The sequence below is a fragment of the Schistocerca piceifrons genome, chromosome X (genome assembly GCF_021461385.2).
Source record: "Schistocerca piceifrons isolate TAMUIC-IGC-003096 chromosome X, iqSchPice1.1, whole genome shotgun sequence".
NCBI lineage: Eukaryota > Metazoa > Arthropoda > Insecta > Orthoptera > Acrididae > Schistocerca > Schistocerca piceifrons.
The window spans coordinates 431,754,138-431,764,392 of record NC_060149.1 but is presented as its reverse complement, the minus strand read 5'-3'; positions in this window follow the sequence as shown (position 1 = coordinate 431,764,392).

Here is a 10,255-nt window from a genome sequence, read left to right as displayed (position 1 = left end):
TTCGAAGTCCGTGAGTTCCGCGGAGCGCACCATTCTGCTCTGTCACGATGTTTAATGACTACTGTGGTCGCTGATATGGAATACCAGCAGTAGGTGACAGCACAATGCACCTAATAAGGAAAACGTATGTTTTTTGAGGTGTCCGGATACTTTTGATCACATAGTGTAAGTACAAGGTACGTTCGAATAGTTCGGTGAATGGTCTCAGAAAATGAAGGAAACAAGAGTTACAAACAAAATACTTTTACCGCCCTTCAAGGAGTCCCCTTCAAAACACACTTTTGATATCGATTATAAAGATGTTGGAAACTGTAAACAAACACGTGGAATCGCTCGAATAACTGTGGGCAAGCGTTGTTGGATATAGACATCATTACAGGAGATAAAACCTCCAGAGACCAAGTGACAGTCAGTGTCCTGGTGGTTACTGTGTTCTCCACCTCCTTCGGACAGAATATCAAGATGGGTCAAGCCTTTGCTGTCGAAAAGTTGCTCAACTTCGTCTTAATCACGAATTTTGTCAGACGACTTTTTGTTAGCGGCAGGGAAGTCGATGAACACCATGCCATGGATTGTCGCTTGGTCTCCAGACCGTATTGGTAGCACCAGGTCTCATCAATTGTGATGATGAGGATATTCAACAACGGATGACCACGGTGTTTCTAGCGATTCCATAAGAAGCGTTTGCTGACAGTTTCTATCAGCTTTGCAACCGCTGTCAGAAATGTGCTGTAGCTAATGTAGATTACTTTGATGGCGAGTTCAAATGGTTCAAATGGCTCTGAGCACTATGCGACTCAACTTCTGAGGTCATCAGTCGCCTAGAACTTAGAACTAATTAAACCTAACTAACCTAAGGAAAATGGAAAATCTAGTAGAAGCCGACCTTGGGGAAGATCAGTTTGGATTCCGTAGAAATATAGGAACACGTGAGGCAATACTGACCCTACGACTTATCTTAGAAGCTAGATTAAGGAAAGGCAAACCTACGTTTCTAGTATTTGTAGACTTAAAGAAAGCATTTGACAATGTTGACTGGAATACTCTCTTTCAAATTCTGAAGGTGGCAGGGGTAAAATACAGGGAGCGAAAGGCTATTTACAATTTGTACAGAAACCAAATGGCAGTTACAAGGGTCGAGGGGCATGAAAGGGAAGCAGTGGTTGGGAAGGGAGTGAGACAGGGTTGTAGCCTAACCCCGATGTTATTCAATCTTTATATTGAGCATGCAGTGAAGGAAACAAAAGCAAAATTCGGAATAGGTATTAAAATCCATGGAGAAGTAATAAAAACTTTGAGATTTGCCGATGACATTGTAATTCTGTCAGAGAGAGCAAAGGACTTGGAAGAGAAGTTGAACGGAATGGATAGTGTCTTGAAAGGAGGATATAAGATGAACATCAACAAAAGCAAAACGAGGATAATGGAATGTAGTCGAATTAAGTCGAGTGATGCTGAGGGAATTAGATTAGGAAATGAGACACTTAAAGTAGTAAAGGAGTTTTGCTATTTGGGGAGCAAAATAACTGATGATGGTCGAAGTAGAGAGGATATAAAATGTAGGCTGGCAATGGCAAGGAAAGCGTTTCTGAAGAAGAGAAATTTGTTAACATCGAATATAGATTTAAGTGTCAGGAAGTCATTTCTGAAAGTATTTGTCTGGAGTGTGCCCATGTATGGAAGTGAAACATGGACGATAAATAGTTTGGACAAGAAGAGAATAGAAGCTTTCGAAATGTGGTGCTACAGAAGAATGCTGAAGATTAGATGGGTAGATCATATAACTAATGAGGAGGTATTGGATAGGTTTGGGGAGAAGAGAAGTTTGTGGCACAACTTTACTAGAAGAAGGGATCGTTTCGTAGGACATGTTCTGAGGCATCAAGGGATCACCAGTTTAGTACTGGAGGGCAGCGTGGAGGGTAAAAATCATAGAGGGAGACCAAGAGATGAGTACACTAAGCAGATTCAAAAGGATGTAGGTTGCAGTAGGTACTGGGAGATGAAGAAGCTTGCACAGGAGAGAGTAGCACGGAGAGCTGCATCAAACCAGTCTCAGGACTGAAGACCACAACAACAACAACAACAGCCTAAGGGCATCACACACATCCATACCCGAGGCAGGATTCGAACCTGCGACCGTAGCGTTTGCTCGGCTCCAGACTGTAGCGCCTAGAACCGCACGGCCAAAACGGCCGGCTGATGGCGAGTAAAAGTATTTTGTTTGTATCTGTCATTTCGTTCATTTTTTAGACCTTTCGAACTTCTCAGACGCACCTTGTATACGATAGTACTGGTGCTGTGGTAGCTTAAGAGCACAACAGCATTCAAATCAGAATCATCTCATCTTCATGATTTCCAGGGTATTCGTTGCGCATTGAGTATTATAGCAAGATATTACGAGTTTCCAATCACGGGCGATAAAGAAGAAAACGGTGGGGTTTTGAAATGTGTTATTATTAATACTATAACGTTAATTCTTAATAAAACACCTTCAATTCAGCACTGTACCTACACAGTGTAATGCTTCCTTCGTTATAATATTACGTGCAAAATCTGTCATCAGTAACATTCATCTCGCTTTGTAGCACTGAGTTCAACATCTCATTCACTGTGGAGGGCTATCGACTCAGTTTATATGACAAGAAAGTGGAAAAAAAAGATCTACATCTACATCTACATTTATACTCCGCAAGCCACCCAACAGTGTGTGGTGAAGAGCAATTTACGTGCCACTGTCATTACCTCCCTTTCCTGTTCCAGTCGCCGGCCGGGGTGGCCGAGCGGTTGTAGGCGCTACATTCTGGCACCGCGCGACCGCTACGGTCGCAGGTTCGAATCCAGCCTCGGGCATGGATGTGTGTGCTGTCCTTAGGTTAGTTAGTTTTAAGTGTCCCATAACATTCCCCTGTGGCACGCCAGAGGTTACTTTAACGTCTGTAGACGTCTCTCCATTGAGAACAACATGCTATGTTCTGTTTGCTAAAAACTCTTCAATCCAGCCACACAGCTGGTCTGATATTCCGTAGGCTCTTACTTTGTTTATCAGGCGACAGTGCGAAACTGTATCGAAAGCCTTCCGGAAGTCAAGGAAAATGGCATCTACCTGGGAGCCTGTATCTAATATTTTCTGTGTCTCATGAACAAATAAAGCGAGTTGGGTCTCACACGATCGCTGTTCCGGAATCCATGTTGATTCCTACGGAGTAGATTCTGGGTTTCCAGAAATGACATGATACTCGAGCAAAAAACATGTTCTAAAATTCTATAACAGATCGATGTCAGAGATATAGGCCTATAGTTTTGCGCATCTGCTCGACGACCCTTCTTGAAAACTGGTACTACCTGTGCTCTTTTCGAATCATTTGGAACCATCCGTTCCTCTAGAGACTTGCGGTACACGGCTGTTAGAAGGGGGGCAAGTTCTTTCGCGTACTGTGTGTAGAATCGAATTGGTATCCCGTCAGGTCCAGCGGACTTTCCTCTGATGAGTGATTACAGTTTCTTTTCTATTCCTTGGCCACTTATTTCGATGTCAGCCATTTTTTCGTTCGTGCGAGGATTTAGAGAAGGAACTGCAGTGCGGTCTTCCTCTGTGAAACAGCTTTGGAAAAAGGTGTTTAGTATTTCAGCTTTACGCGTGACATCCTGTGTTTCAATGCCATCATCATCCCACAATGTCTGGATATGCTGTTTCGAGCCACTTACTGATTTAACGTAAGACCAGAACTTCCTAGGATTTTCTGTCAGGTCGGTACATAGAATTTTACTTTCGAATTCACTGAGCGCTTCACGCATAGCCCTCCTTACGCAAACTTTGACATCGTTTAGCTTCTGCTTGTCTGAGAGGTTTTGGCTGCGTTTAAACTTGTAGTGAAGCTCTCTTTGCTTTCGCAGTAGTTTCCTAACATTGCTGTTGAACCACGATGGGTTTTTCCCGTCCCTCACAGTTTCACTCGGCACGTACCTGTCTAAAACGCTTTTTACGATTGCCTTGAACTTTTTCCGTAAACACTCAACATTGTCAGTGTCGGAACAGAAATTTTCGGTTTGATCTGTTAGGTAGTCTGAAAGCTGCCTTCTATTACTCTTGCTAAACAGATAAACCTTCCTCCCTTTTTTTATATTCCTATTTACTTCCATATTCAGGGATGATGCAACGGCCTTATGATCTCTGATTCCCTGTTCTGCGCTTACAGAGTCGAAAAGTTCGGGTCTGTTTGTTATCAGTAGGTCCAAGATGTTATCTCCACGAGTCGGTTCTCTGTTTCATTGCTCGAGGTAATTTTTGGATACCGCACTCAGCATAATGTCACTCGATGCTCTGCAATGCAATAGAGACAGCGCTATAGGCATGACGCTTATTTCAGTCGAAAATTATGTATATTAGTGTTTGAAGTGACTGCTGTTGAAATATGAATGAAAAGTTCAACATTAATTTTGCCATTACTAAATAATATATTTACGAGAATGTTTCTAAAAACGTGTAAGTTCTTCCAAGAAATTATGTGACTGTACGCATGAGTTAGATACAATTAATTTATGTTTCCTATTAGTATTAAGCGGACATATCTAACGTCGTAACATAAACGCTCTATGGACGAGAAAGAGAATTTATAGTGGCCAATACTAATTTCGAGAAACTAAATGTTTGCTGTTTTCTCTCACATTCCTGAATAGTTTCATATCCGTACATTAGTAACTCGCCTTCTGGGAAGGCGAGGTTTCTCAAAACGTATGATACTCTCCATTCGCCACTCCGTTTTGTCGCATGCATAACACTGGTTTTTAATGTAAAAATGGCGACGTGCATTGTTCGCAACGACATTGCTGTTTTTTGCGAGGTCTAGAACGGTCGTTACAAACTTCAGACGGCGTTTGCGATTAAGCGAGTCTCATAATCGTGGGCGCGCTTACGACTGGCCGTGCACAGTGCTGCTGGCGAGCTTGGCAGGGAAGCCTCGTTGCAGGACAATCGATGAGCTCGCCCGTAACGTAATTTGGACTAGACAAGCTAGATTTCCAGTGCCCGCACGCCGCCTCTAATTGTTAATCGACCTGAATTGTTTGTGAAACATGATGTCGATTCGATATTTATTTTGTCTCCGCACATTCGGTGTACAGTGATTACAAGTGGTCGACCTATAAAACGCTGACAGTAACCGTTTACACGATTGCAGTGTATTTCAATGTGCGTTGTAAATATTTGATCCGTAATCTAGCTTGTACCTCCGTCCAACAATGTTATTAATACGAAACTCCAAAGATGTGCCAATAAAATTTTAATACATGGAATCTCCCAATCTCTCAAGTGTTAATAGCCGGCCGTTGTGGTCGAGCGGTTCTAGACGCTTCAGTCCTGAACCGCGCTGCTGCTACGGTTGCAGGATCGAATCCTACCCCGGACATGGATTTGTGTGCTGTCCTTAGGTCACTTAAGTTTAAGTGGTTCTAAGTTCTAGGGGACTGACGACCTCAGATGTTAAGTCCCCATAGTGCTCAGAGCCATCTGAACCATTCTGGTGTTAATAGAGTAAACAGTGCTTGGTGGATAGTAGACGAAACCTGACAAAGGAAATGCAGTAATTTAGGCTTATAAGAATGAGTATGTAGAAGAAACCAAACAAATATTCTAAGAGAATGGCATTGTAGAGACAGAGATAGACTCGACGGATAAGCTAGAAAAAGAAATTAAAATCGATCTGAATAATGCCGAAAAATTGGTCGGCAAGTTTCGTAATAAATTGTTAGTAAATATGAATCCTAAACCGTCAATGGTGAGGAGCCAATTTAAAGTCCATAAACAGGGGAATCCTATCCCTCCGATCATAGACAGTAAACATAGTGCTCTTCACAAGGTAGCACGTTTGTCACACACAAAGCTTGAAGAATATTATATTCTTGAGAAAAGCTTTTAGGTGAAAAGTGATGAAGACTTGATCAGTAGATTAACTAATATTAAATGCTCTGCTCAAACTAAATTAGTTTCCTTCGATGTAGTTTGCTTATACACTAACGTCCCAATAGACACAACACGGTAAATAGTAGAGAAGAATTTGCTAACCCACAAGAAAATAACTGTACCGGAAACTACAGAACTCATGGATCTGCTTAGAATCGTTTGCAAGTGTAAATATTTCAACTTTGGCATTAAATTGTAACACAGCCCTTTGGTTTAGCCATGGGTAGCCCCCTGGTGAGCCTGCTAGCAGAGATTTTCTTAAATTCTTTCAAAGTCAACTATTTTAAGGGAAATGCCGAAATATTGAATAACATTAATTTTTATGCACGATACGTTGATGACACGCTTATCATTTTTGAAGGCATAAATGATGAAATATATCAACTGTTTCTCAACTTCAACCAGTTTAGCCAAAAAATTGTTTTTTACTAACGAACTGCAAAACAGTAGCAGAGAATCGAATTACTTTGATCTTACATTAAGAGTACATGACGACGAAATGGACTTCAATATTTCCTGTAAGAAAACTTTTTCCAGTAATATCATTCATCGGACTCAGCACACGCCCAAGCCCATAAACTGGCCTCCTTCCATTCTAGTATTCGTCAAGCACTGATTACTCCATTTACACTTGAAAGCTTGCGAGACAAGACTAAGTTAATTAAAACTGTAGCCAGCAATATCGACTATATTCCCTCAGTAGTTGGCAGCATTTTGGATGAGAAAACCTCTAAAAATTGACCCACCTTAGGTGATAGTACACGTGAAGATGAGGATTGGAAAAGATGCTTCAATTCCGTACCGTTTCTAAGTAATGTTTAGTATAAAATTAGATGATGTCTTTCTAAGAAATACAGCTGCAATGTGTCTTTCAAATAATAACAACTTAAGAGGAAACTTAATACACAACTTAGAACTTAAAGAAGATCAATTTTCACAATCGGAGCTTTATAAATTAAAATGTAACGAATACCCACGTTTTTATATAAGTCAGACAGAGAGAGAAATTAAAACTAGTTATAAGGAATATTTACTGGGCAAAGGAGGTATTAATATTCATAGCTCCATATACGCTGAACGTCACGTTCAAAGCGGACATTCCCCTAGTAATTGGGAAGATATCGTTATTTTGCGTAGAAAGGAGAAGGGTTACAGGTTGGATTTACTGGGAGAACTTCAAATTTTCAAACATAGTTTCAACAATAAGAATCCAATTTTGAATAACCAGCCCCAACTGAAAAATAAAAGTTTCTTCTATGGTTTTCGTCCTGTGTTCGAATTAACGTAATTATCACATCGGCCTGCTATACGGTTTTCTGAATGCCAAACTCTTCACAAGCGTTTCCAGTAAAATTTTGTACATCGTCTATATAATCACGTCACTTCACACGTAATTTCCATAAGCCTGTTGTCTTATTGCAACAATTTTTGATGCTTTCTTTCACTCATTGTCTTCGGAATGGTGTTATAAAAATGTTTCGTTTTTGCATGTTGTGCAGGTACATCAGCTATTTGCTGCGGCTATAGACCGCAGGGTGCATCATACATGAATGTTGCTCCGTCAGCTACATTTGCTGGTCACACGTGTCACATCTAATATGTGTATTATTTTATGCATGACAAAGCCAGATGGGTGGTTTTCAACTGTCAATTTCATTGTGACCTAGCCTATTAGCAGCATATCATGATCAATCAGCATGTAAAACGTAAGTTGTGGCTTTTTTTAACGATTAATAGCTTTTGAACTTTATGAAATGTATTAGTATCCACGTTAGGCCCTTGGCCAGTCGGCCACACTGTGGTGTTTTGTACATGGCTGCTCAGCTTGCATTTATGATAACAAGTGGACGTATTTTTATTGCATATTGTAATGATCTCCGCTATATGTATGTTGTGTTTTTATAAAATCCTTATTTGTTGAACGTTGCATTTATTTGTATACAGGGTGTTACAAAAAGGTACGGCCAAACTTTCAGGACACATTCCTCACACACAAAGAAAGAAAATATGTTGTGTGGACATGTGTCTGGAAACTCTTACTTTCCATGTTAGAGCTCATTTTATTACTTCTCTTCAAATCCTGTTAATCATGGAATGGAAACACACAGCAACAGAACGTACCAGCGTGACTTCAAACACTTTGTCACAGGAAATGTTCAAAATGTCCTCCGTTAGCGAGGATACATGCATCCACCCTCCGTCGCATGGAATCCCTGATGCGCCGATGCAGCCCTGGAGAATGGCATATTGTATCACAGCCGTCCACAATACGCGCACGAAGAGTCTCTACATTTGGTACCGGGGTTGCGTAGAGAAGAGCTTTCAAATGCCCCCATAAATGAAAGTCAAGAGGGTTGAGGTCAGGAGAGCGTGGAGGCCATGGAATTGGTCCGCCTCTACCAATCCATCGGTCACCGAATCTGTTGTTGAGAAGCGTACGAACACTTCGACTGAAATGTGCAGGAGCTCCATCGTGAGTGAACCACATGTTGTGTCGTGCTTGCAAAGGCACCTGTTCTGGCAGCACAGGTAGAGTATCCCGTATAAAATCATGATAACGTGCTCCATTGAGCGTAGGTGGAAGAACATGGGGCCTAATCAAGACAACACCAACAATGCCTGTCCAAACGTTCACAGAAAATCTGTGTTGATGACGTGATTGCACAATTGCGTGCGGATTCTCGTCAGCCCACACATGTTGATTGTGAAAATTTACAATTTGATCATCAGAATCGAGGAAGTACAGTACATACTGCCCAACTAAAATGAGCTCTAACATGGAAATTAAGCGTTTCCGGACACATGTCGACATAACATCTATTCTTTATTTGTGTGTGAGGAATGTTTCATGAAAGTTTGGCCGTACCTTTTTGTAACACCCTGTTACTTATTTTTAGATAATAAGACTTCTGAAGAAGGCCCGTTTATATTGGCTGAAACCTGGGTCCAGAGGATTTGATTCCTACCTTCCGCAACTGGTGGCTATTTTTTATTCCACATATTATATTTGCACAGTTCAAAAAATGGTTCAAATGGCTCTGAGCACTATGCGACTTAACTTCTGAGGTCATAAGTCGCCTAGAACTTAGAACTAATTAAACCTAACTAACCTAAGGATATCACACACATCCATGCCCGAGGCAGGATTCGAACCTGCGACCGTAGCGGTCTCTCGACTCCAGACTGTAGCGCCTAGAACCGCACGGCCACTTCGGCCGGCCTTTGCATAGTTGTCGCTGCATTCATGCTTAAGATTCGAGTAACAATTGTGTGACTTTTGAAAGCTGAAATGTTGAAAATAATAACTCGAAAATAATCTCCTTGCATTTTCATTGTTACAGTGGTTCAGATTTCCTCTTGTAAGCTGGTTATGATGTTTGTTAACGTCAGCTGATTACATAACACTGTTTTAACTAAACAGATGTTTTATCAAAGCTATCGTTTCATAAGAACAGAAGACCTATTCGCCTAGTTGTCAGATGGTTACTTTGTTAATTCGAAGTTCCATAGTTCACCTGCATCATTTATATCATAATGGCGAGGGATGGATGAGTTTATAGGCTCTATACGTGTGACTAGCTTAGTGTCCACTGCTTCGCTCGCATAGACTGTATGGTGTGTACAAATTTTGTGTGTCTTTAATCGTATTTTTACGTTTTTCTCAAAAATTGTAATACCTTCAAAGCTTATCACGCTAATTATAGATATAGAAGCATGATCTTTTCCGAATGTACTTCTGACTAAAAAGCAGTTCTGGTAGCTGGAGTCCAAGGTTTTTGTTAATCACGCCTTTTGCGTTCTTGTGATGAAACTTCCATTTAAACTTTCATTCCATGACACATATTATCTTATATCTAAAAATTTCCTTAGATTTAGCTTCAAAAATATTAGCGTAATGAAATATTTTCATAAAACTTTTCTCCTCTATTTCACCACTTTATTGGAGGAATTTTGAAGACTCCCTTCTTATACGATTCCTGCAGTATAAGATCAAAACCCACCACAAATTTCGAGTTTCTATTATTAGTGATTTGGCCTGGGTGATGATGAGTCAGTCAGTCATATTACGAGGTGATAACTCACACAATGGATTAAATTTAAAGGCAAAAAGAATGCAATAGTCTTGGAAGATTCCGACGTTATTAATGAAACTTACTTCAACTAATCAACAGAAGTACACGCGTTTATCTCTTTTATTAGATGTGTTGTTAGTTATAACATTAAAAAATTACGTAAAATATTCCTGTTTCCGAGCTTGGCAACACGTTTTGGCAGCAATCACCGATTTTTGAG